Raw genomic sequence first — 23,920 nt, 5'->3', positions numbered from 1 at the left:
GGTGGAATTGGAAAAGGATCGTGCACTATGGATTGCTGTCAGCTGGCGAAACGATAGACTTGGATCTTAACTACCAACACCTAATACTATTACAACAAATCATTGAAACAAATCGAGCGGAACGAGTGAACAAAGGAGGCGTTGTCGTTTCTCACCATGATAGTGCCGGACATACGGCTTTGACTAACCGGCAAACACTGAAAAAACCAGGATGAAGAATTTTAGTCCACTATCGCATAACCCGGCAGTTCTTGCGCAATCCTGTTTCGCTCTCTGCAGGACACCCGTATTGGTGTTGATTTCCGTTTCACTAGAAAGATGCAAAAAATACCTGGAATAATACAGAAGCCCACAAGCTCTACAGTGGTGGAATTATGGTGTTACTAGAAAAAAAAAAAACGGCGAAAGGCTGTTAGTCAAAATAACGCTTAGTTTGGTTTAGCGATATTATTTTCAAAAATAAGAAATATTTGCTTTGATTTATACTTAAAAGTTGTCCACACTTTTCCACACGGCTGAGTCTGAAATCCTTTTTTACGTTATGCCAGCATCGACTGCGCGTTGCGCATGTCCGCAGGATAACTTTGTTTTCTCGTTGAAAGCAGCGTCGGCTTTGGCGATTCGTGTCAATGTTAAGCCCCTATCTCTGGATATACTGAACGGGTGTTAGCTAGTGACAGTTTTCTTCTGTGCTTCTTTCAACCAGCGTTTAGCTCCAGTGCTTACTTCGGGATGAAGCCGATGAAACGAAAACTTGTCGCTTCTTTGTCTAAGGGAGCAACCGTCTCTTCCTTGTTGGTCTATCTATCGCTAGTTTTGCTGCAATGCGCCGCTCTACAGGAGTTGGACAACTTTTTGCCCCCGGTTCGGTCCTATCTCTTTTCCTCGCCTCCAGGACAAGCTCAAGTCTAGCTGTTCTCTTTGGCTATCACTCGTAGCCCGGCCGGCTGTCGTTCGTTTATAATCCGTTTCTGCCTTAGCATCGATCTATCCTTTGCGCAGTGCATTGAGCAGGCTACTCCGGTGTTCCCTCCTGGATGCCCCTAAGGACGCAGCCACCCAGCCCGCCCCCTCGAAGTTGCGTTGCTCTGTCGTCTTTATCTCCTCGGTATGGTTAGTTGCCTCGCTTCGGCCCTGCCGTCTCTACTAGTACGCCTCTACTGCCCACACTGGCATTTCGTTCTCGCTCCGACGACGGGATAGAGATGCAGGAGCCACTGATGGCTGGCGAGCGCGTCTCGTTAAATCTTGATGATGATGATATAGTGTTGTATCTGCTATTCATGCTACGGCGACTGGTGGAATAGATGCGTATGACGCAAGCTGGTGACGCTAGCATTGGAGGAGCGGCTCATCGCTGAAGGTGCTTTTTCCTGCTGATGCTATTTCAATCGTGCGACTACTGCAGGCTGTGCAGTGCCTGTAATGTCTGTTCCCCTGGAATAGCCGATGACCGGTTTGGAGTAATGAGCAGATTCTGTTCCCCTGGAATAGCCTATGGTAAGGTTAGGGTAATGAGTATACATAACCTCGTATATCTTTGTATCACGCACGTCTTCTTCACTCCAGGCTTCTTTTTCATATCCTCTAGATACGAGGGTGTGCTGTCTTGCGGGACCTTACTCGGAAGCCGCATTCATATGCCGAGTGCCTTTGGAAGCGGAATAGAACGAAAGGAGGAGCAGGTTAGATGCTCCAATAGTTGGTTGACGCCCTTCTCTATTCTTCTAAAGAAATATCTGTAGGGCTAATTGACAGTAATCATATACCTGAATCTTCTTGTTGCAAATAGATCATCTTAGGCTAGCGGCGCAACCCGTATACGGGATAGCCATTGTGTTATCAGCAACTCTTTTCGGTTTACTTCGACACTCCGATGTGACGCTCGAATGGACAATGATATGCAAAACTGTGGGGCATTAGCGAGTGTGATCTCTTTTGCGTCTAATATTGTAGATCACAGTAACGCGAGTTTTTTTTACTTAGCTCGTGGGGGGCTAACTATTTACCAACAACGATCATTACTTCCTTATTTTAGCCATATGTGCTAAATGTGGTAGAAGATTGTTGCGGCCTGCATTACCATACCCGTAGGAAACGTTCACTTTACTAGCGGATGTTCTGTTTTGTCTGGCTCTCCCTGCCTTGACAGTGGAATTAGAGCATTAGGGACACTTGGCCTCTCCTCTCGAGGCTTGCACCAACTCTGTCTCCGGAAACCACGCATCGAAATAACGTCACTTCCGTTCCTTAAGACTAACAGCAGCAGTAGTGATATCTGTGATGGTTGAATTGAATCAAAAACGGCCAGCGCGTTGGGTAATAGTGACATTTTTGTATTGCAAGAGTAAAATAGGAAACTAAAAGGACAGGCCTAAGAGCTCTTTGTGGGCAACAGCAGATTTCCAACATCCGCTCCGGAAGAAGCAGTAAAAAAACGTGAGGTGCGAGTGGCCAAGGAACGAAGCAACTTAGGCAAGATATGTACAGGAGGCACGACGATGACATCGAGAAGAATAGCTGCTAGTGAAAAAAGAATAAAAATGTTCATAAGCGCAGAAACAGCAAAGAGGTAATTCGGTCACCGCTTTACATATTCTCGTGCTTTACTAGGTTGTTGTATTGCTTAAAAGTAGCCGGCTGGAGCTATTATGTCCCCTGATAAGAAAAACGAGCCACTTTCGAGACTTACAAGGTCTGAGGAGAAGCTACTGATATGTCTGAATGGCTGAATAGTATCGTTTTGTCCCAAAACTAATAGTATATAGCATCTAACTAACTGAAACGGGAAATAAGATGAAGATGATTAATCTCTGATGAGTAGAGTTAGCTCTAGGTGGAATTAAAAGACATTGGCTTCGACACCTGATAAAGAAAAGCCATAATTGCTGTCCACGCAAAAATACGTTGAATGGTGGGCGTGTAGCTGGTCGGAGCGAGGTAGATAGAACTCGCAGAAGAAATTGAGCTTGCTTAGAATCTTCTTTCGGTCGAATAAAAACCAGGCCTTATATTGAAATCGATCGCCAACTTGTTACGTCTTGTTGAAGTTTATTTTGCACTGCTACCTTCAGAGATACCTCACTCAGCATTGTCGGAGAGCGCGGCTAATAACAACGAGAGTCTGAAAAATTATTAAAAGGACAAGCATCCTAGGAGATTATGATGGAATTCGGAAACAACATGCGTTGCAAGATAGCAAAGTAGTTATTATAGAAACGGCCATATTCTACAATTTTAGCACGTCTCTTCGTTGCATTTAATGTTGTTATCAAGTCATAAATACTACACATTATGGCTTGGAGGCTTCTTTATAGGGTTGCAAAATTGGGCAAGTGTATCGTCGTGACTATGCGTTTCTTCTTTGGGTTTTTTCGGCACCCCCTCGTGTCATCTCATGCGGTACAATATGTCAAAAAATCTTCAAGGTAATATTGTTTGAGAGGGAATAGCAACGTATCTTAGGGCAACTGACAGGAAACGTAGGTTACAGGATGTACAGTCGGGCCTAGATCTCTTGCTTATGAATCCTAACGGTATGGTGTTTTGGCGTGACGATTTTGGCGGTTTGTCCAAGTCGCACAGTATTCAAGTAAGTCATGAGCGGCGAATACCAGGTTTGGCGATTTCACAGCCGTCTAAGGTGTCTGCTTTTTACCTCTAATATAAAGTTGAATAAGCGTCATACTAGGATGCTTGTCTCAATCACCAGCTAGTAACAACTTCAGGACCAGAAGCAAGAAGCGGCAGCGTCAAAACTCCACTCAGTTACCCTTCAAGCCGATCCTTCTCAATCCATGAACGGCTTACACTACGGCAGTAACTTGGCGGGTTAGTAACGAACCTACCTAGGTTGTCTGCTTGTGGAACGGTGGGCGGAAAAGAGTTAGCCTCAGGGCTACGGATCCAGGGGTTGACGACGAAGTTGAGACGACGAAGGCATGTGATGTTCATAGGCTGTCGCTTATGTCTCTACTGGTTTTATCCAATACCTTGCGCTTGGACGAACTTTTTGCCTGGACCGTTTGATGGCTGACAAGAGTCAATTTTTATAACGGCCAAGCTACCAACGATCAACCTGTCTCTCAAATCGAAGGGTCATAGCTCAGAGAGCCGATACTTAAGCCACCACTCGTGACAGCTTTAGGTAAAATGTGCCGGATCTTTTAAGAAACGAAAAGGTCCTCATAACCTCGATCAAGTTGCCAATCAATTTATGCCGGTATCCCGATTCGAAGATTGTTTTATATCGCATTGACTATGTTCCATGAGAGTGAGCTACTCGGTTCAGCGAACGCGTGCGCGCGTCGCATGTTACACGAAATTGATAACTGATGATCTTACATAGAATGAGTTTTTCAACTTTTCTAGGCAAATCCGCATTAAGAGCAATGCCTTGGACACGCTTCGTAATTAGCTAAGCTTGTCGTAATCGCATAATTATCACAAAGGCAAATAACTCAATGTATGGCTCAATTATTCAATTTCCAGTGATGCTTCATTCTATTGACATCCGATAAACCTACCATGACTACGCTCATCGGTTACGACTTGGGCAGACTTATATTTCCTTTTTTTTTCACGCCTTGCCAACTTATCCCTTTCTTGCTTAAGCCACCAGCAATAATTTCTGGATCCATTCTTCCAACTTCTCCCATGCTATAAGCAATCCGTAAGGGAAAAACGTTAAAAAGATGAGGAAATTTAAAGTCGCTGCTCTCTGCCCTATTGGCATTCGTTCAGATATCTCTCAATGTGACGTGCGCTGCAACTTATTGCTATATTTTCTGGTATTCAATGCGATAACCCTGATTCGACCTGATCGCAACTTATTCCTCTGAGTTTACGTCCAGCTGCAGGCGCGGCCGCCGCCGGCTATTACGGTGCGAATACTGGGATTATCGGGCTTCGACTTCAGCAAAAATCTATTTCGGAAAAGGGAAGTCATAAATATTGTTCAATGTGCCGACAGTCGACGCTATTTGACCTGAATTTTATGCCGTAATGAGTCAATGCAAAGATCCTGGCATATAGGAGGACAAGGTCTGTTAACATTCTTTGTATAAATCTTCTAATATTATTATCTATTATTATTATTACAAATGCGCTATTCTTTTTGTAGTTATTGGGGAAGTAGTTACTGATTTTCTTTTGTGAGATGAAAATTCGTGGCCAAGAAATATATTTTCTATCTATGGCACTCCTATATAGAAGGTGATCCATGCATGTATCCTGACTAAATGCAGTGAAAAATGTTCTTATCTACAGAAATACGCTAGTGCATACGTTATCGTGTATCACATGTGTGTGTAACCTAATTATTCATAAACTTACATTACACTGAAGTTCGGAGAAAACGTAGACCTTTATGAGGAACTCAAACTTACAAAGGCATAAAGGCCTAAGGCTGCAACAGGTTCGTGCTGTTTTTCTTTTTATAAAGGAGATCTATTTTTATTAGTACTCTGTTTATGCCAAAAAAAATCCTATCGAAATGAGAAGTGCGTAGATTAGATGCTTCTTCCAGTAACATCTCAGCTTAGCTACAGTTAAACTCTACGGGCTAACTGAAAAAAGTTCTTAGCACACAACAATCATACACGCAGCTTTTTCCTACATTGCCAGTAGAGACATACAGGTAATGTCTAATAACAGGGGCAGTTTTTACTTATCAGTGCTCGCTTACTAAGAAAAAAAGTTCGTAGTGATACATTGGTTTAAGCTTCAATAGGGATATTTGTGGTTTAGATTTGTTAGACCGGTGGAGAGTCTTCTTCAGCAGTTGTCCTCCATAAACTCTTCTCCAAACCATTCAGCTCCGCTTAATATGCGAGCCAGCTCATCGATTACTTACTAGCAATGCATAGGACATTGTTTTTGAGGCCTCTGAGGTGTCTGGCTGTGTGTATGATTTCAACAGTAGAGGAACAGAAAGAGAACTGGGGCAAAAACTGGTTTAACGAAAATCCGACATCGACAACCTGTCTACTTTCTTCGTCCCCTTTCCCCTTGTGGCGGCTCCTGCGCGCAATAAATTAAAAGTCATTACAACACAGTAGAGTAGATTAGCATCGCCATCCTTCTATTGCCCACTTCAGAAATGATCGAGGTGACCTTTTTCGCTGGTTGTTTCAAATTTTTTTTTTCGTGTTTTGTTCTGCGCTTGCTGTACCATTTGTCAACATTCTACGCTGGACTGCTCATCTAAGTGGTTGTCGTGTATTTAGCTTCGAAGCGACGCCGAGGGTTTTTCTTCCAGTCTTCATCCATTTTGTGAAGTCACTTGAGTGGCTCCTGCGTTCGAATGATCGTCTGGTCTGAAGCGAACCAATCGAAAATACCGTGTCGCGCTGCGCCGCGTCTTTCGTTCTGCATTGGTGAGGGCCTTTACTCCCCCACCTACGTCGTCGTTTTCAGGCTTAGAAATCAGGCGCGGAAAACGCAAATTTCCATAAAGGGTTCTTCTTATACCTGCAAACGGGCCTGATACCGGGAGGATGACCGTGAATGAGAAAATAAACAGACGAGGTGCCGTGTCCAACCTGACCCGGCATACCCGATCCCATTTTGAGTCTTATTTAAATCAAGTGGTCTCATGTTGAATTAAATCGTTTGCCTATGCGGCGGGGCATTTCATCTGACCAACCATACCTTGCAGAGGGACGTAGACTAGAGCATTAACAAAGAGACAGTAAGAAACAGCGGGAGATACATTGATGAAGTACTCGAAGATGGACAGAGTGAGAACGGTTGGGGTGTGGGACGAAAATGGTGGAAAAGCCTGGTGGATCCACAAGGCGCAAAGCTTGGCCACTACTAAGTACGCCTGGGCTCTGTAGAGCCGTTAGTCGGAAACGGGTCAGATTGACGAACCTCACTCGGGGACCTGTTTGAGGGTTCCGTCGTCGGGGTTATGCAATCATTTCTTCTGCTGAGTCGGAAAAGGGGAGAGGAGTGGCGGCTCACTGACAGAATTTCAAACGTTTTGTTGATATATATGCATTTTAAATAAGCCTTGAAAATTCTTTGGCTTCGTACACTCACTGAGCTTGCATGATAGCTATATTTTCAATAGAGTTGAACGATAGTTTATGTCCGAGAAATGTTCTTTAAAGAATATTCAAAAAACCAAGTTATCTAGCATGAACTACATTGTTGCCATGTTATAAGATTTGAAATTTGGGGTACAGCTTTGTACTAGCAGGAAAACGCAACGACTAGAAAAAAAAAAACCCATAAAGACAATTATTGTGTTGAGGTGGTGATACGAGGAAAAACATACAGGGAAATATATATCTGCAGTGAATAAATTAACCGAATGGTAATTACAGAATAATAATATTCGTATAAAAATATACGGAATTTATACACACATTATGATAGGACGATACGAACGTGAGTTTGACTGTACTATTGATCCTATTCTACAATGATAGAGCGATCTTGCAGGTCCATCTGTATATCGAATACGAGTAACGTCAAGCAGTCGCTCGGTTGTGAGTGACAAAACGAATCCTTTTTACATAGCTTAACGGTTATTGCGGATCTAGAAAAAAATTCAATCTCAAAAAGTGTCTGGCTAAACCATCTTTCATCGAAATGAATCAGATATTGTTTCAGTACCGTGAATATGCCTTCGTCTACCGTGTAGTAGACTCTGGCTTACTGCATTACTAAGTGGGCCTCTGCCCACATTTAGTTGATAGGTGAGCTTGGTTGCTGCGCCTTGGCGACATTGAACAATATTAGATACAATCCATCTGTTTATACCGAGAAACTGGTAGCCTGCCGTAAGACAACTAGTGCCTTTTCCCATTGCTTCGTGTCTATGTATAATGCATGCTGCAACGAAAAATGTTACGAGCAATAGTGACTGTCACCCCACAAGTTGCATGTAGTTGCCATGGCACCAAACACAAAATAAATATGTACTACAGTATGTACGAGCGGTCGAAACAGAGTCAGCATTTCAGCTGCAACTCAGGCCACCGCTACTGCTTCTCTTACGAAGACCAAGGTTTGTACAGCAGGCCCTATTATACAGACGACCCTTGCATATGCAACGCAAGGCCATGATGAAAGCGGATACACAGACGTACATAGACGGGTACGTATGCAAGGAGACTAGTAGCCCCCAAATTCCCATCAGCAAGCCTCGACTCACAGCAAACTCCTATGAAAAGCTTGTTGTTGTTGGTTGGTTGTCGTTGCGACTTCTTTCTCATTGTTGTCATTTATCCCACAAGCCAACTGAGCGACAAGGCCGAGCAATCGATGAGACCCCGTGTCGGACTCAACTCGCAGCGGGCATACGATACCAGTGCTCGGTGTTCGTTCCGCTGTCGATATGGCATGGCTGCCAAAGCCATTACTAATATCCCTTATGTTTTCTTCCTGTATCGTGCTGTTACTCTTCCTTGTTTCTCCCAGTTCCGCATGTATGTCAGCGTCCGTTCCTCGCAATAAACGCGCGCCGGGTTTATATATGTCTCGCAGTGAGCCTTTAATGCTACGTTTCATACTCTAGCTCACAGCCAATATAGTTGAATCGCAGGAAGTTGCCAGAGAGTGTGTCCGTTTACGGTGTCGGTCTGTTTAGATTAGTCGAATAGTACTGTCTAAAAAAGGTGAGGGTTCAGGGCGAGACGAAGATAATAATAACGGTAGTCTTAGAGATACAACGGAAAAGGACCTTAAATCGAGTGAGGAGTGTTAGTAGAGCGTCGGAACACGTCTGTGTTCACATGCACATATATTATTTTTATAGATTTTTTGTTGAGGTGCCCATTCTAGTTTTTGAATAATGCCATATCAAAGTTAATATATTTAATACGTTAACTCCCTTGGTTTTCGAAGTCGGTTTTTTATATGCTATTATGCTTTTCTAGTTTCTATCAGTCTGGTGTGCAAGAAAGGCCTTGTGATGTCCATTGAATCCGGTGCGGCTGCGTTCGGTGGATTGCCTAACAGAACCAGACTACGCCAGTAAACCGCGTTGTCGATCTGTCTAGAGTAGCAGAATATATGTAAGTTTTCCTATCACTAACATAATCTGTCTGAAAAGTAATAGGACTTAACTTGCAAAACAAGCCTTTCAAATACTTGAATTAACTGGAACATCAATAAATATTATTAAATGCGGTTTCTGGAAGTGTTCAACCAAGTGAAGATCGCCTTTGACGATTCGAATACAGAGTGAAAATAGGCGTGTGGACGGGGTAGACAAACGTGGTAGCTTTAGTGTGTCTCGATGACGAGATGGAGCGTTCATTGCTGCCTTTATTAGCATCGAATCACATCACACATTCTGAAATACACTACTGTGGTGTGGCTGTGCCAACGCCTTACAACCGCTTGCCTGATGTCTGGTTTCCATGGACATCTGGATAGGAAATGTCCTTTTAAATGCGAGGAAATGTTGGCCACCAGGCACGGTCTCGTTGTAAATGGCATAACAGGACTCGCTACTGCAGTTACTAAGTTTCTCTACCACAGACAGCCGAATACTACAGCAGGCCAGGGGCGTGCCTGGGTGTAATTAAATTTTAGCGTAAAGTGTTCCCAGAACAAGGTTCCCTGTCACCGCCGTCTTCGCTGTCGACGGCGGTGTGCTCTTACCCCAATTCTAGATGCCCCAGTTCTTCCTACTCCTGTGTGCTACTCGAGAGAGCTATCCAGCAAGGAAACGCACACACGGTCAGAGTTAGATGCTTAGCAGACAGCCGCAGAAACAACGTTCGTTCGATGCGTTCTTCGGTCGCTTGTCGTTTCTACGGCTCAAAAAGGAACCCTGGCCAGCCAGCTTCCTGTTCCCTCCCCCTAACTCGGTTCTCGACATACAGGCCCTGCTCAAGCCCTAGTGCCAGCACGGCCTTTCCCAGTCTGGCGTTGCGGAAATGCATAGCTTCTCTGTACGAACCGCCGGCGGAGCTTTGGTGCTGCTTACTCTCTTTCGTTGTAAAAGAGGATGTAGTACCAGTCTCCGCCAGGTCTTCAGAGGCAGTCGACGGCCAGAGTTCTCTGAAACTAACAACTGATGAGGACATCGTCATAGATACAGATGTAGAGGCAGCACTACAGGATAACGAGGTCTGCTGCTTTCGCAGTGAATTCGGTCCATATATGCCGCTGGCAAATCTGAGAGTACGAGCAGTTAAGCCTCACACCCACTGCCGTTTCCATCGGTTAGCTAGCTCTAGACTAAATTGAGGACCTCGTTAGCCCTGTTATTGCACATGCTAGCAGAACCAGTCAGCTAGGCCAGACGGAGCCTGACAAAGTGCCGGATGTCTAGGGTCGAACTTCGGAGCCACCCGGCGCGCATAGGAATCAAGGCAATACGGAACCAAAAAACATTATAAGGATCAAAGAAGACGATGTTGCACATCACGGGATTGAGCATCCATGCGATTGTCCTTCAACCGCCGTGATGCTGGTGTCCCATTAGGGCAAGCTGGGAGCGCATAGTATTTTACAGACATATTGTTCTGCTTTACTCCTGCTTGCCTGCGCAATACGTTTGCGGCTCACAACTTTGTTGCTAATACCGATGTGGGATACTGAAAACGCTCGTTGATTGTTGCATCATCTTGTCTGTCGATGTTTCCGCTGATTCTTTCGTTCGGCGCCATGGACTGCACGTGGGTAGAATGCCTCCGAGACGATGGACGCTGTACAGGTTCGGTTTCCAAACTTAAGTCAACGGCCCTGAGCGAGCGTGGCGCCAAAACCTATTATCCTAGAAAAGCCCTTTTGCGAAAAGCAAATTTTCGCTTGTAACAGACGAGAAAAGAGTTAGTTCTTTCGAAGAATTTGAATGAGTGAAGTGGCTTTGGCAAAAGTAGGTTGGCTGCTGGTGGCCGCAGAGGTATATTACTGAAAGCCAAAATGCTTATTCCACAACGGTTGCTGCCTCAACGACGCATCGGGGCCCTAAATTTAATAAGCGGTAAGTGTAGTATAAGCTGCATAAGCGAAAGAAAAGCAACTTAGCTCTCATTCGATCACTGCAAGATTGCGATGAAAACGTTTAGCTATGTCTGATGATTCTAGAATTTACTAGAAGAGAAGTCATCTCGAGCATGTTTTGAATAGAACAACGGTGTTCATTACGGGTTAATAATCGATAAGCACTCGATCGCAGAGTGTTCGTTTTTGAGCAAGAGATGTTTCTAGGTGTGAATATGACTGATTTCTTAAGAAAAAGGAACGTAAACGATGTTTTTTCCGTCTCACATTATAACGACTGCATGTAAACAGGCCATATTTAAGATTACTTTGCAGATGTCGTCCAGCATTTACCGGCACATAGAGGTAGATGAAAGTAGTAGTAGATGACCGAAGAGATTTTGACTCGTTAATAGGTTCTTCCCAATTGCTTAAGTTGTTCATGCACCTAACGCTGTTATGCACGTTGCTTGATTCACACGCTGTAGTATCGAATAGGAGTACCTCAATGGATATGTCAACATTAATGAAGTTACTAGCAGACGATCGATTTGAGTAGAAATAGGTGGTTCTTCGGAGACCTTTTTTCTTTGTACTAAAGGCTTTTCTTATGTTCTCGTTTATAAGGACATAGTCATATAACTTCTCGGTACAAGAGTCCTGTCTTTGCTGTCGATCAGAGGTACTAATGATGCTTCTAATCTTAAGTTCCTCTTGCTCGCGAAAAGGCACTGCAGGAGTTACTTTTGTAAGGAACAACAGTTTTTAAGGCGGTCAAATTGTGGCTGTGAACTACTTAAATAATTGATCCGCTAACGAAGTCTGGTTTTATGTAGGCTGGCCAGCTGGCCGATTGCCTTAAAGGACTAACTTGATTAAATCGCATTCGGTAACGTTCACTGAAGTGCAATATGCCTTGAGAAGGAAGCTAGTGAAGTCAGTCATCGTATTTATTTTCTATACTCACATGCTCTCTCGTAAACGATATAAAACTAAGAGTGCAAGTGAATTACGCGTATTGCTAATAATCTTGTCTTTAACTTTCTGCCCTTCCTAGCTTACTTTTCATGCCATGTGTTTGGTATAATTGTGTGAAACCTTTATTGAGTGTAAAGAAATTTGAAATGCCTAAAGCCTATAAATTTTACCCTATAAAGGCCTTCTGAGGCTCTGGGCAAGGCACATCGCACCATTTCCCAGCCCAGAATGCATTGTTAGGTTGCGCGAGGTTTTTGTGAACTAGAAGAAGTGACACCAACTCACCTCAACCTACGACCATTAGGAACTCTACGAAAACGCATGGATCACAAAGAATCCTCATACGGCGATTTAACATACGCCGTTCGCGCATTTCCGAAGACGGCGAAAATGCAATGCTAAAAAGACTGTCCGGCGTACGATTTTTTTCTTGGAGTCCTCCTCTTCAAATCAAGTCGGCGTGTAAGCGCCTCACCGTTACCCCAACCAGGTCCATTTGACAGTCTCGCTACCCACCCGCACACGCCACTTAAAGAGGAAACTCTTTGGCAAATCCAATGCTACCAAACGAATACTGTCCAACTTAAACAATAGCATAACAGTGGCAGTAGACGCACGCAACATTTGATATGCAGTATATCGTCTCGTGACGTGATCTCTGGCCATCAACAATAGCAGCAGCGCCGACTGCTTCCTCTACTGTTGTTCTTACATCTGTTACGAACCTCGGGAATAGTTTTGCGCGCGCTGGCTCACATCAGAAGAGCCGGCAAAGAGGAATAAGACTTGGCCGACTCGGAAACACCGGCATTGAAGCTGGAAGTCGCGGGAAGGTCAACTTGCGTCAGAGAGCGGGGATCTGCTGGGCGATGTGACTGAAGCTAGCTAGCTAGCTAGCTAACGGAAGAACAGCAAGGATTCGGAAAAAGGAAAGCGATTCTTCAAGTCCAGAGGGCAGAAAGCAGTAGGACATTCGAAATAAAAGAACCTGTCGGCCCGCAGTTTTGCAGCTTTTACACGCCATGCACGTTCTCTACGCGCCAGTTGAGAGTTTACAAGCACAGGCGCTCCTAGCGAACTGCGGTCCCGCAACTCGGACAATAGCCCGGCGACCGCGCTTAGACAGTGGTGCTCCCGGTAGCCGCAGGGAGAGAAAAAGGGTGGGGGAGTCGGTTGGGATCAATGGAAATGATGGGCCGAGTTTTCGGGCGGCGCGCAGAAATGTGCGAAAGCAGGCAGGAAAGCGGGACGAACTTCTTGTTTCTAATCACGATTGTGGTTGCAAATAGAATTATCTATTGATTAGCGATAAATGGAAAAACTTCGTCGCTATGTGTAAAGTGCAAGGTGCTGATATTTGTCGCTTTTTATTTTAGTGAACGTACTTTGATGCAACTGCTCATAACCAGACTTTGTTAGTCTGGTACCATGATGAACGATTTCTACAATAAAAATCGTTATTTTGTATGCTGGTACTTCCGATACTATACCAGTGATACGATATAGTGTTCTCCTGGTTCTGTCTATCCAATCGACCCGATTGATATTTAAGTTATCTGGTTTATCACAAAGTCTAATCACTGCATGTTACAATGACGATGATCTTATCATGATGATCGTAGTCAATCCTAGCAGCTTCTGAAGCCAACTAAAATGTCTCTTCTAATGTATCGATATGTCTTTATGACAACATTTACCAGCTCCTGGTATAATAATGGATCACATCTAAGTGTGGTAGATAAATATTCTTTACATAGCAATGGATTATGTCAGTGGTAGCTTATTTCAGGTTCAATTTGTCTCGTCCTGTGTTGAATTGCTTATAATGCTAGTCTCCTGCATTGTCCCGTTTTACTGCATCGGTAACAACAAGATTCACATTTTGTTAGGGACACTTTGTGTCTGAACACAATCTGGGTTTTCGCTTCCACTACCCATGTGGTTTCCCATACATGTATAGGTATGTTTGCAATCTTTAAAAGTAATCCTCGAAAGACGCCACCTCCTTGAGGTCTCGTGGAATGCTTCACCGGCTTTTTAATCTTTCCGCAACGATGTTGGAACTGAAGGGCAAGCCAAATCTGAGAGGCGAACACTTCGTCTCATGAGCCTTTTTCGGGCAGTTGCAAGCACCGCTGAGTGGAAATGTCAAATCGTACTTATAGCTTGGCTCCGAGCTCATCGCTTGGGGGATGGCTGGAGGAAGGTGCAGGCGGGAGGGTAGATTTACTTAGAACCATGGACAGATCTTTACTATGCTAAGAGGCTATAAAAATATATTCCATCTGAATGGGCGGTGGGGTGGCTTCTTAGACTGATTTTTGTTGCAAGTTACTTCATCGAGAGCGATTGACAGGTCGCAAAAAGTGGCCTCCTGTTCAAACAATTGTGTGGAGTGAGAGACATTCAGGTAAAGTACAAGCCGCTGCTGCTAATCCTTATTGCGACGCTTCCGGCGTGCTGTATTGTTCAATGATCAATCGAATAGCGACGTCTCATCCTCGCCAACACTCGGCTGTATAGCACGCGGTAATGGAGCATGTCTCACAAAAACATCCGCCCCTTTGCAGCATTTCAATATCACCTGCTGAGCATATTTTTTCGCTAGCAATCTCGCGTGTCTCGGTGAAATCATCTTACATCTGTTAGGGCGAGAGGATAGCAGTAACAATATGTCGATTTTTTACGTTGTACTGATTTCGTGTGGGAAGTTCACGCAGGCGCAGTCGCAACTAGGTTGACAATCCTAAGCAATGTATGACATCTGCTGTGACGTCAAGTTGTTGACGCGAACTTGCTTGTTTTCTCCCTCTGTCCTCGATCTAAAACAAAAAAAAAAAATAAAAACGACGACAGATAATAAGTGCGTTTCGCTGTGAACTGAAAAGCAAACATTTGTTTCGTAAGTCAGCCTTGATTAAATGTTACTTAGAGGTATTATTATTATTAACGTTGATTGTCTAAATAAATTACGTGTACGTCAAGTCTTATTTAATGCTGTAAAGAATAATCTGCCGTGCTACGAACACGGAACGCAATATTAGCGAATAATTACAATTGACTAGCATAAATTTTATTGAAATTTCTCTGTGACCAAACGTATCCGCTTGTCCACGTCTACAATATATAAATCTCACATATTGCTTGCAATGGCTTTTGCTTTTCAGGTAAGCATCCTTCCGACTCCGATCATTCCATCATATGTCCAGTGACTTCTGTGTAAGGCTGAAGTTACGTTGTCTTTAAGCCAGTAAGTTTCTTTGATGAACGCCAAAGACTTAAGACTTTTTCTCAACAATTTATTCACATGTGTGGTCGGTAAGCTGGTACAGCTATCGCGGAACGGGACATTCTAGCCTTATTGCATCCGCCCGTTCTTACCTACCTACCTAACTTATCTGAGCCTTTGTTCCGGTAGTACGAGCAAATTTTTTGGGTTTGGTTACCTGATAATAACACTGTCTCTTATACGACATTATGAATCGATTATCTAGTAATGTAGAGTAAGTCCTTGGCAGGCGAAGATTTCTATGAATCTTAAAACTTTACAACTATACATAGGTTTGATAAGGAAATTGACAAAAATGCTCATGTAACTACACCGGCAAAATCGTACGTTTGTTGTACATATACCCCGCCAATTACTCCCAGTACGGCCAATAACACTTGTACTGATTATGCTTACCTACAATACATGTTAACAATTAGTTGCAAATTTGAATCCCATAGAACGCTTGCTTAATACGTCGAGAAGATCTTTCATAGGTAAATCCTTATTAAAAGGTAGTTCTATGTCAGTCTCATAAATTGTTTAAGTCGGATATTGTTGCTATTATTTATAATATGGTCCGATAATAATGGCATTGTTGCGGAACGTTAGCTATATGCCTCATCACTTTGCTTTGCATGATATGGAAACGAAACATCGAAATAGGACTGTCGCAAGTTTGTCTACAGAGAGGATAAGCTAATATATGGATATACCAAGCCAAAACAATGGCCCAAAACGATCTTTTGATAGTCCGATGCGTACTCCCACACGTCCTCTACTATTACACGCATTATAGCACAAGAGAAAAAAGTTAAAGAAAAGACTTTGTGACTCAGTTGATAAAGCCAGCCTATTTTCCGGCTGCTTTGCTACGACCGCTTTTTTACCAAGTGAGCACAGACGGCCACGACAACGGCAGATCCCACCTACTGCTACCAACACGCGAAGCTTGAGATGGAAACTAGATGCCGAGAAGACTCCTTTACAGCCATGCCTCTTTCGCCGTCCCGCTTCCCCATCTTATTTCTTCAGAAGTGTTATGAAGGGCTGAAAGCTGGCATCATGGCCTCGGAAATACATGCCTATTGTTCCCTGAGTGGGTTTCCTTTGTAGGATAGCAATCGTAGCTGGGGTACGACAGAGATAGTTGCATTTGGTATCTCTCCGTAGCGGCATCCATTGCTATACTCTTCTTTACTCGTTGTCCCGTTAAAGCGCTTTTCTCAGGCGGTCGGTACCGACAGCAACGCGAACTGTTATGTCATCACTTGCCAGGTCACGTGACAGGTCCTTGAAGGCCGTAGGAAGCAGAAAGCCTCCTTTAGTGTATACTTCAAGTCACCACGGGCCGTAGATGCAGAAGCAGTAGGTGCGAAAGGCCTCGCAGATTTAGTGCGGCAGGAAGATAAAAAGATAATGCTAGAGATGGCGACGGTGCTACGGACGCGCGATACATGGCATTTCTTCGGCACGGAAACCCGAAGACGTTATCCTAATTGTGTGGCAAAATAAAAACGTTCCTTTTCATCGTCGCTGCCACTTTCCATTGCTAATCTGTTCGACCCAACCCATTGCAGATTGACTTGTTGTACCCCAACCCCACAATTTCTCCATTCCTCCTAAAACCCATGGGCTTGCACATGTCACAATAGCGGCGTGTCCTGAAACGGAAAGAAGCCGGCGTGTGTAAGTAAGAATCGTTTTTGTCGTATGCCTTGAGTCCTTTCTGTCTCTTTTTTCCCTTTTTCTTATTCCTCGTCGACTAAGGTGGGACCAAGCGCTTACACAAAATTGCACACAGAATCGAGTGCGAAAGGCTAGCAGGGCATAAAGGAGGCTTTAGGGTATCATTTTCGTCAGCGATTTGAGGAGGATGAATGTGCTGGAATGAGCTATTTGATAGCAGTGAAATGCCATTTAACTTGTTTGTGGCACTAGGGTCGGCTTGGCGCGCCCTCGATCATCTTCTCAAACGTTGCTTTGGCCCCCAATTCTGTTTGCACTTTATCCTATCTAAATAGTTTCTTTACTAATAGCAGTGGGCCGATGAAGCTTGACTTAGTTGAATTGGTATAGGAGATAGAGGCTCAGAAAAGTTAGGCCATCCTTAGTCCCTTTTCTTCTCTGAAAGGTTAGTGGCAACTTACCACGGTGCTTACCGTTTCCTCGTAATAATGCCCCACCCGCTGTTATGTGTGCTCGACTAGTTGCTGACCGTAGCCTTAAGGGTTTGGTTTGTTGCCTCCAACTATATGGTAACTGCCATCTGCGGGCTTTTGCATTCCAATTTCTGCCTCTTTTTCCCCTTCCCTTTCATATGGGTAAGTGCGGATTTAGACAATTATTATTGTCGTAAACTAGCACAATTCAACTTCAGTTGAAAGCGGCTGCTCTAACTGTCATGCCATCGTCATTGCAGCATATGCCTGCCCGAGCGCCTGCCCGTTCGGGTCGGCAGGATTACCCTGTGGCATCTGGTGTACGCGATGTGTTATCACGCGAGTGAAGCGTCGGATCAACTGCTAACTCCACTACTACTTCGTCAACTGAGTGCAGCAGCAGCTCATTTTCTCTCTGATCGCGTCCGTTACTCTCTCTCTTTATTTATCCCTTTTTCGTAGCTGAAAAGAAGTTGACCGGTTTGTTTGACCAAGGCTACGATGGTTGGTCAGTTAATCCATTCTCGTCTTGCTCGAACGGCTGACAGGGCGAAGGAAGATGCAGCGTTTGAACTTAAAGCCATGCTGGCGTCAACTAAATGGATCGGCTGTTAATGGCAATATATATGTTAAGCTTAACTAACGGCTTTAGAAAGTGGAGGTTGGAAACTACGGTCAATTGTCACATCTTACAGCTCTTAAATCCTTTCCATTACAGTCTATCCAATTCTAGAAACAGCAATGGTGAGAGGTCGTGATTGATCAGAAATGGGATTGTTTCGGAGCATTTTGACACACGCAAGCAAGTCGTTCGTGCAAGGAACTGCAGCTAGATGGGCCTCTAGCAAACCTATTGACGCTGAACAGTGTCGATTGCGAAACATGTGTCAGTATAACAAGAAATTTTAGACTTTGAATCAAAAGTGACGATGTGCCGATACACACCCTCTGTCTCTCGTGTATCTGCCTATAGTGTCATTTCATTGCTTATCCTATTTGTTGATTTACGGGAACATATATTGGCTCGACAAAGAAGCTACGTACGCAAAAAACATAACCGTGACGAATAGAGAAGAATCGATGGTATGTTGGTTTCAGCACAAGTGCAGGGACAAATAGAAAATAGAGCAAATCGAACGCTTCCTGTTTGAATTATAGTCCTTAATTATGTCCTTCTGTGCACTCAACCAGGCCTGCATTGTATAGGTACATACAGGCATAAAATGAAGTACTAAGTAAGCAAACTTATAATAGCGTAGGGGGAAAAAGTTGTATTCTGTTTTCTTTAATAATAGTAATTCTAGGGATCCGGATTAGTGTTAATATAGTTTGTGCATCTTACACAATACAATCTGCCTATAACTTCTTCTTGGGATCTTGTCATATTGAATGATGTATTCACCTGAGAGTCTGATCATAGCCAATACCCACAGTACTAATGGTTCTCGATTTGTTTATCCTGTATTTCCTTTTCGCACGTTCATGACGTCTTTGCTTTCCGCTCGCTTTATTCTTTTTCGCTGTTTTTGTTATGGTGCTTTTCTTAATTACATATGCACTAGTAACATGTACGATGATATCCGACCAGACAGGGAATGCCACCTAGACCTGAAGTGGGCAACATCCCGTTTTTCTAATGGGACTACCCAGAACAGAGTCTGTATAGCACTCGACCGACAGCTAAAATAAGAATCTTGCTTGCGCAGTACCTGCCAAAGCCCCCGCGGCCGTAGCAGCCACGACCACCTTCGTGGCCTCCGCAGCGCTCAAGTAGTTTCATAAAAATCGTCGTCTTTTCGGCTTCTCACACGCCTTCCGTTAGAGGCTATCGGGGCAAAAGCAGGACGACGTTATAGAAGAACCTTTCCCTAGCTTTTTAACTTCCCGTTTCTATATCGCTTACCATCCCCTCTGCCCCACCCGTTCGCGTTGATATTGGTCTCACAGCAAGCCATCACCGATACTGGCGCCGTCCCGACAAGGGCGGCCACTACCGCTATTGCCAGAAGCATAAAAATTGCCTTCGTTTTCAGCGCCGTCGTCTTCTCTCTCTCTCTCGCTCTGTCTTGCGCTCCGCCCGATGCCCTTCGTCCCTTATTGACTTATACCACCCGGGCAGCAGGAGCGTTTTCGGCCGCCTTTTACCCCAATCGCTGACCAGGTCCTTGTGCGTTAGGTCGGTTGTGGCATCGGCCGCTAAACAAGCGTAGCGCTCGTTCGTAGGAGTTTCGCTGCTCTACAAGGATCGCCTTGCTCGCGCAAGTTAGTCGGTGTCTACCCGAGTCAATCTTTCACTGAGTGTACCAGAGAAAAAAAAAGAGGAATAAGCCTAATGCCATAAGAGGCTTCCCTTAGAGAGCAACCGTTAATGTTAAGAGACTTGCTCCCCTTATCGTCGTAGCTTCTGGCTCTTTTATGTCTTTCGGCTCTCGTCCTCGACCGCCTGCTCCCTTTGTTTGGGTACTTTCTGATTTAACGTGAACCGGGACAAAAGCAAGCGAGGAGATTTTCCATCAATGAGCTCTTTATGTTGCCGCTGCCAGCGCTACTCTATTTAAATACTACATTAGCTACACTTAAAAAAGAAGACTCTTCTCGTGTTTGTAGGTGGTGAGCAAGTGGATAGTGGCGTCCATAGTCACGATTCGTTCGTGGTACTGCCGTCCCCTAATAAAACCCCACTGTCTCTGTGTGGTATGAGCTAAAGGGAAAGAAGGTTCTCTTTTCTCGTCGTACGTCAAACAGAGAAGGGAATAATGTCGGAGACTTGCTCACCCGATCAAATCGTCGACTTCTTGGGGTTGCCGTCCTCAGCGATTCTATCAAATATCGTTATTCTGTCTCCTTTATGTCCCCGTCTCCTTAGGGACGCTAAACCGGCTCCCATTATGCTTCGACGTCTAGAGAGAAAACATATACGAAGATACTTAAGTTGCGGACAATAGTTGTGGGCCTGGGTAACATTTGATATCATAAAGCCACCAACCGACCTAAGCGTGCCTATTCATCAAAGAACTTTTACCTTCTTGCATGACTGTACTGTTCTCGTGATAATCTGGTATTGGAAGAAATTCGTGGAGAAACTCCATCTCGTTGCGATACATCTCGCGACAGAGGAGATAGATCCGTAGGTCGGCTGTGCGTTTTTTAACTTCTTTAATTCTGTATCCGACTTTACCGTACACAGGGCATCTCAAAAAATGTATACATTGGTGCCGATCGCTTGAATTTACTGCACCAATCTGTTTTATCACGCATTTGAAAGGACGTTCGATAGCGAATTCTATTTTTAACATGACAAAGGACTTGTGCAATACCAATGTAAAAATATATCTAGATGAGAATCTCCTATACAGCTTTGTTAGACGAAGAGGTCACATAGAATGTCCTGCACGTTCCCCATACTTGACAGTAGTGGACTTTCCTTATGAAATTATTATAAAAATAAATTCTATGACGTCAAGAAGGCTTAAAAACCAAGTGAGAAAGGACGCGGCTCAACGATTCATAAAATGTCGCCGTTGTCAAAAAAGTGTTGATAATAGCCTGCGAAATGTCTACATTAGGAAATAGGTTATAGATTCTTTGTATTTTCCTCGACGTTAATATGAATTATGTGTAAACAACAACCGAACTCTTAATCACTAATGCTGTGCATACACTTTATGACGCCCTGTGTTTGCAAAAAACTAAATGTCGTTAAACCGTAGCTGTGAGCCTTGTTTCTGGCAATGCCTTCTGTCTTTTGTCTGCCGCCACGTCGTTAAATTGTACAACTTGTGCCAACATGAAATAGTTCATGTGCTCTCCAGTGGACCCGTCTGGCCATTTGGCAGAAGCCTAAAAATAAGATCGTTTTGCCCGCCGTCTCATGTCGTGTATCGGATATGCGGAGTTCTGCTAGATGGATCCTAGTTCTACTGAAGGAGATCGCTAGCGGGACGGCCGCATGGTTCATAGCAGGAAAAACAGGGAAGATTGGTCTACTGAGGGACGAGGCTATACCCGAAGAAGAAAGCATTGGTGTAAGGGCTCACTTGAGAAAAATGGTTTCACCCTCATTTCCCATCGTCTATGCCTCTCTCTAAAATGTTCACTCTATGCATCCTTCGCCACCTCGTTCGAAGTCCATACAGCCGTTGCTGCTACTCTTTTCGCTGCCGCTTCTGCTTCCAAATAGGCGGTTCTATCTACTAGCGCAAATGGAGAGAAGACCATTTTTCAAATCCGGTTCGAAGTTCCGTTCTCACATTCAACGTGTTTTTCTCACGGGGGTTTGTGGGAGACGGGCTAGTCGGAATAGTAGTGTTCCTTTCTCTACTGTGAACGGCCCATTTGCGGATTACCACCGCCCTACCAGAACAAAGCCACAAAGGGAAAGAAACGACCCCCGCATCCGTTTGAGGGCTTCTCACAAATGTGTGACACCCGTCAGTCGGATAGCATAAGGAGAGGGTATCTTGTAGTTTTCCAACAACTTTTTTTGCAAAGAGTGTGATCCACACAATGACAAGTAGATCATGAAGGTGTTAGTTAGAAATGGATTGAGAGTGGAATGACCTTTACCCTTTATGAGCAGTGCTTTTCCATTGGTGAAAACCGACGCGCGGTTTTTGGTGACACGAGGAGCTTGATCATAATATTCTCGAAGGCCTTGCACCTGCTAAAAGTGTACGGAATAAGTGATGTTGCTCAATACTTTTTCTAGAGTACCACATATTAAGATCCATATCTGTTTGTCTAAAAGGAGCATAAATGTACCAGCCCTTTTAAGCCCTGAAAACGGCTCCTGTGCATTTACGTACCAAGGTCATAATCTGTTGAGTAAGCTAGGCAAAGTTCAGCCAAGTACGCCACACGGCCCGATATATATTATGAAATCTAGATAGGGTTAGCTTTTAGCCTGCCCGCCAGGATACCTGTAATGTAGTTAATGAGCTTACTATTGGAATCCACGAGTTATGATTTCAAATGTTGGAAACAGTCGATTATTATAAAAACAAATTCACTGTAAATCAAGGCGAAGTTCCACCGAGCGCTTCAAAGCAGCTTCATACTGCTATTTATCCCGAAAAATAGGCGTACGCACTCGTGTCGTGGAAGAGTTAAAGCAAAGTCAGAACACGTCTGATTGAAGATTGGACCACTCCTATCGTTTGAAAATGTAATTATATGTTAATAACGCACCGGATAGCGTTTCTAATGATAAAACAATGTACCGTTGATTCATCATTTTTCGTTTTCTTTTCCGTCTCGCAGGAAATTACTGACTGATGCATGAGAAACAAGATTTTCTAGCTTTACCCAGATCAGGCGAGCATTGTTACGTCGACAATAGATAAGACGAAGTAAGTCGGTGCAGTATTCCTTCTGATTCCATAGCAATAGTTCATCTCACTAATAGCTTTTCTCTTTTAATGGACGCCTTACTTCCACCTAATGAAGAGCACTTAATTCGGCTTATAATGGACGATCTACCTCTTGCGTACTTTGTGGAGCAATGGATTGGCCGATTACAGCCAGTTTCCTGCCTATCGAGATCCTCAAAGGAAGTATCTTCTGTCCATTTAGATTAATTCTTCTGAGAGCCTTCGAAGTGATGACTGCAGCAAACACTTCTTCTGATAATTACTTACTTAATTGCTAGTTATTATGTATGCAATACCAACATATTGCACCTACAATTTGCCATATACCAATTACGCCGCATGGAGGAACTATTGTCGATTTTTTTTTCTCTACGTAATAATTTCCTTTGCAAACGCGTTTTATCACTGTATAAATATAAATGGCTAGAAGAGCACTAACAGGTTTGAATGAAAGCCGCCATTACGATCCCTTATTCTACCGTTCTACAGAGTGGCTAAGATGGGCTCTATTTCCCTGCATGTATTATAAGATGTACATATATGCTCGTATTGAGAGCCCTAGATCTAGCCGAATATGACGCACGCAGTAGGCTTAGGTTCGGGTAATTGGATGCATAGGCTCTGCCACGTAAGCAGTCATAGTCATCATTTGGCTTAATCGTGGACGGGCTGTTATTTTGTTAACTAACTTACTTCGTCGTTTAAACTGGGTTGTCGACTACTGTTGCTTTATTGACCCCAAATTTCTTACAAATTTGTCAGACAGATCACGCCGCTTTATTACCGTTGCGCAACCGACCCAAGACTGACCCGGATCTGGCGTGATGGAACAGCGCCCGTGCCATTTTCGTCGTCACTTAACGGCTGTTCTTCATTTGCCAATGGTGACTGCGTATGCGCTTTCATGTCGACGCGTAAGTGGATGCTGCAAGAATCAGCAAGCATTGCTGGTTGGCCACTCTCGACGAGCTATTACGTAGGACATGTTTACGGCCTGCCAACAATAGCAAAAGTTGGAACGACTACGACTGAGAAAATGTTGTTGGATAGAGGCCATATTTTTCCGACTCGAGTGATAGTAAAACAACTTCGAAGATGTCTCTCCTAATAGATTCTGCCCTACGGTGGATAGCTGCAACAAAGGATAAACTTAATAGGCAGTTAGTTAGAATCGGTTAGTATCACTGATTCTGTAA

General features: G+C 44.0%; 1 protein-coding gene across 30 annotated transcripts in view; it reads left to right on the top strand.

The window, feature by feature from the left end:
• Positions 1-23,920, top strand: part of heph (polypyrimidine tract-binding protein 1 heph) — a 327,260-nt gene that overhangs the window by 126,805 nt on the left and 176,535 nt on the right. The window contains exon 3 of one of the 30 annotated variants that reach the window (XM_086986953.1): positions 15,093-15,175. The exons of the other annotated variants lie outside the window; for them this stretch is intronic. The gene's annotated coding sequence lies outside the window, so the exon portion shown is untranslated. The remainder of the gene's footprint in view (positions 1-15,092; positions 15,176-23,920) is intronic. 30 annotated transcript variants of the gene reach the window in all.

Source organism: Varroa destructor, unplaced genomic scaffold (genome assembly GCF_002443255.2).
Source record: "Varroa destructor unplaced genomic scaffold, Vdes_3.0 BEIS01000004.1, whole genome shotgun sequence".
NCBI classification, from domain to species: Eukaryota; Metazoa; Arthropoda; class Arachnida; order Mesostigmata; family Varroidae; genus Varroa; species Varroa destructor.
This window is presented reverse-complemented; position numbering and strand designations above follow the sequence as displayed.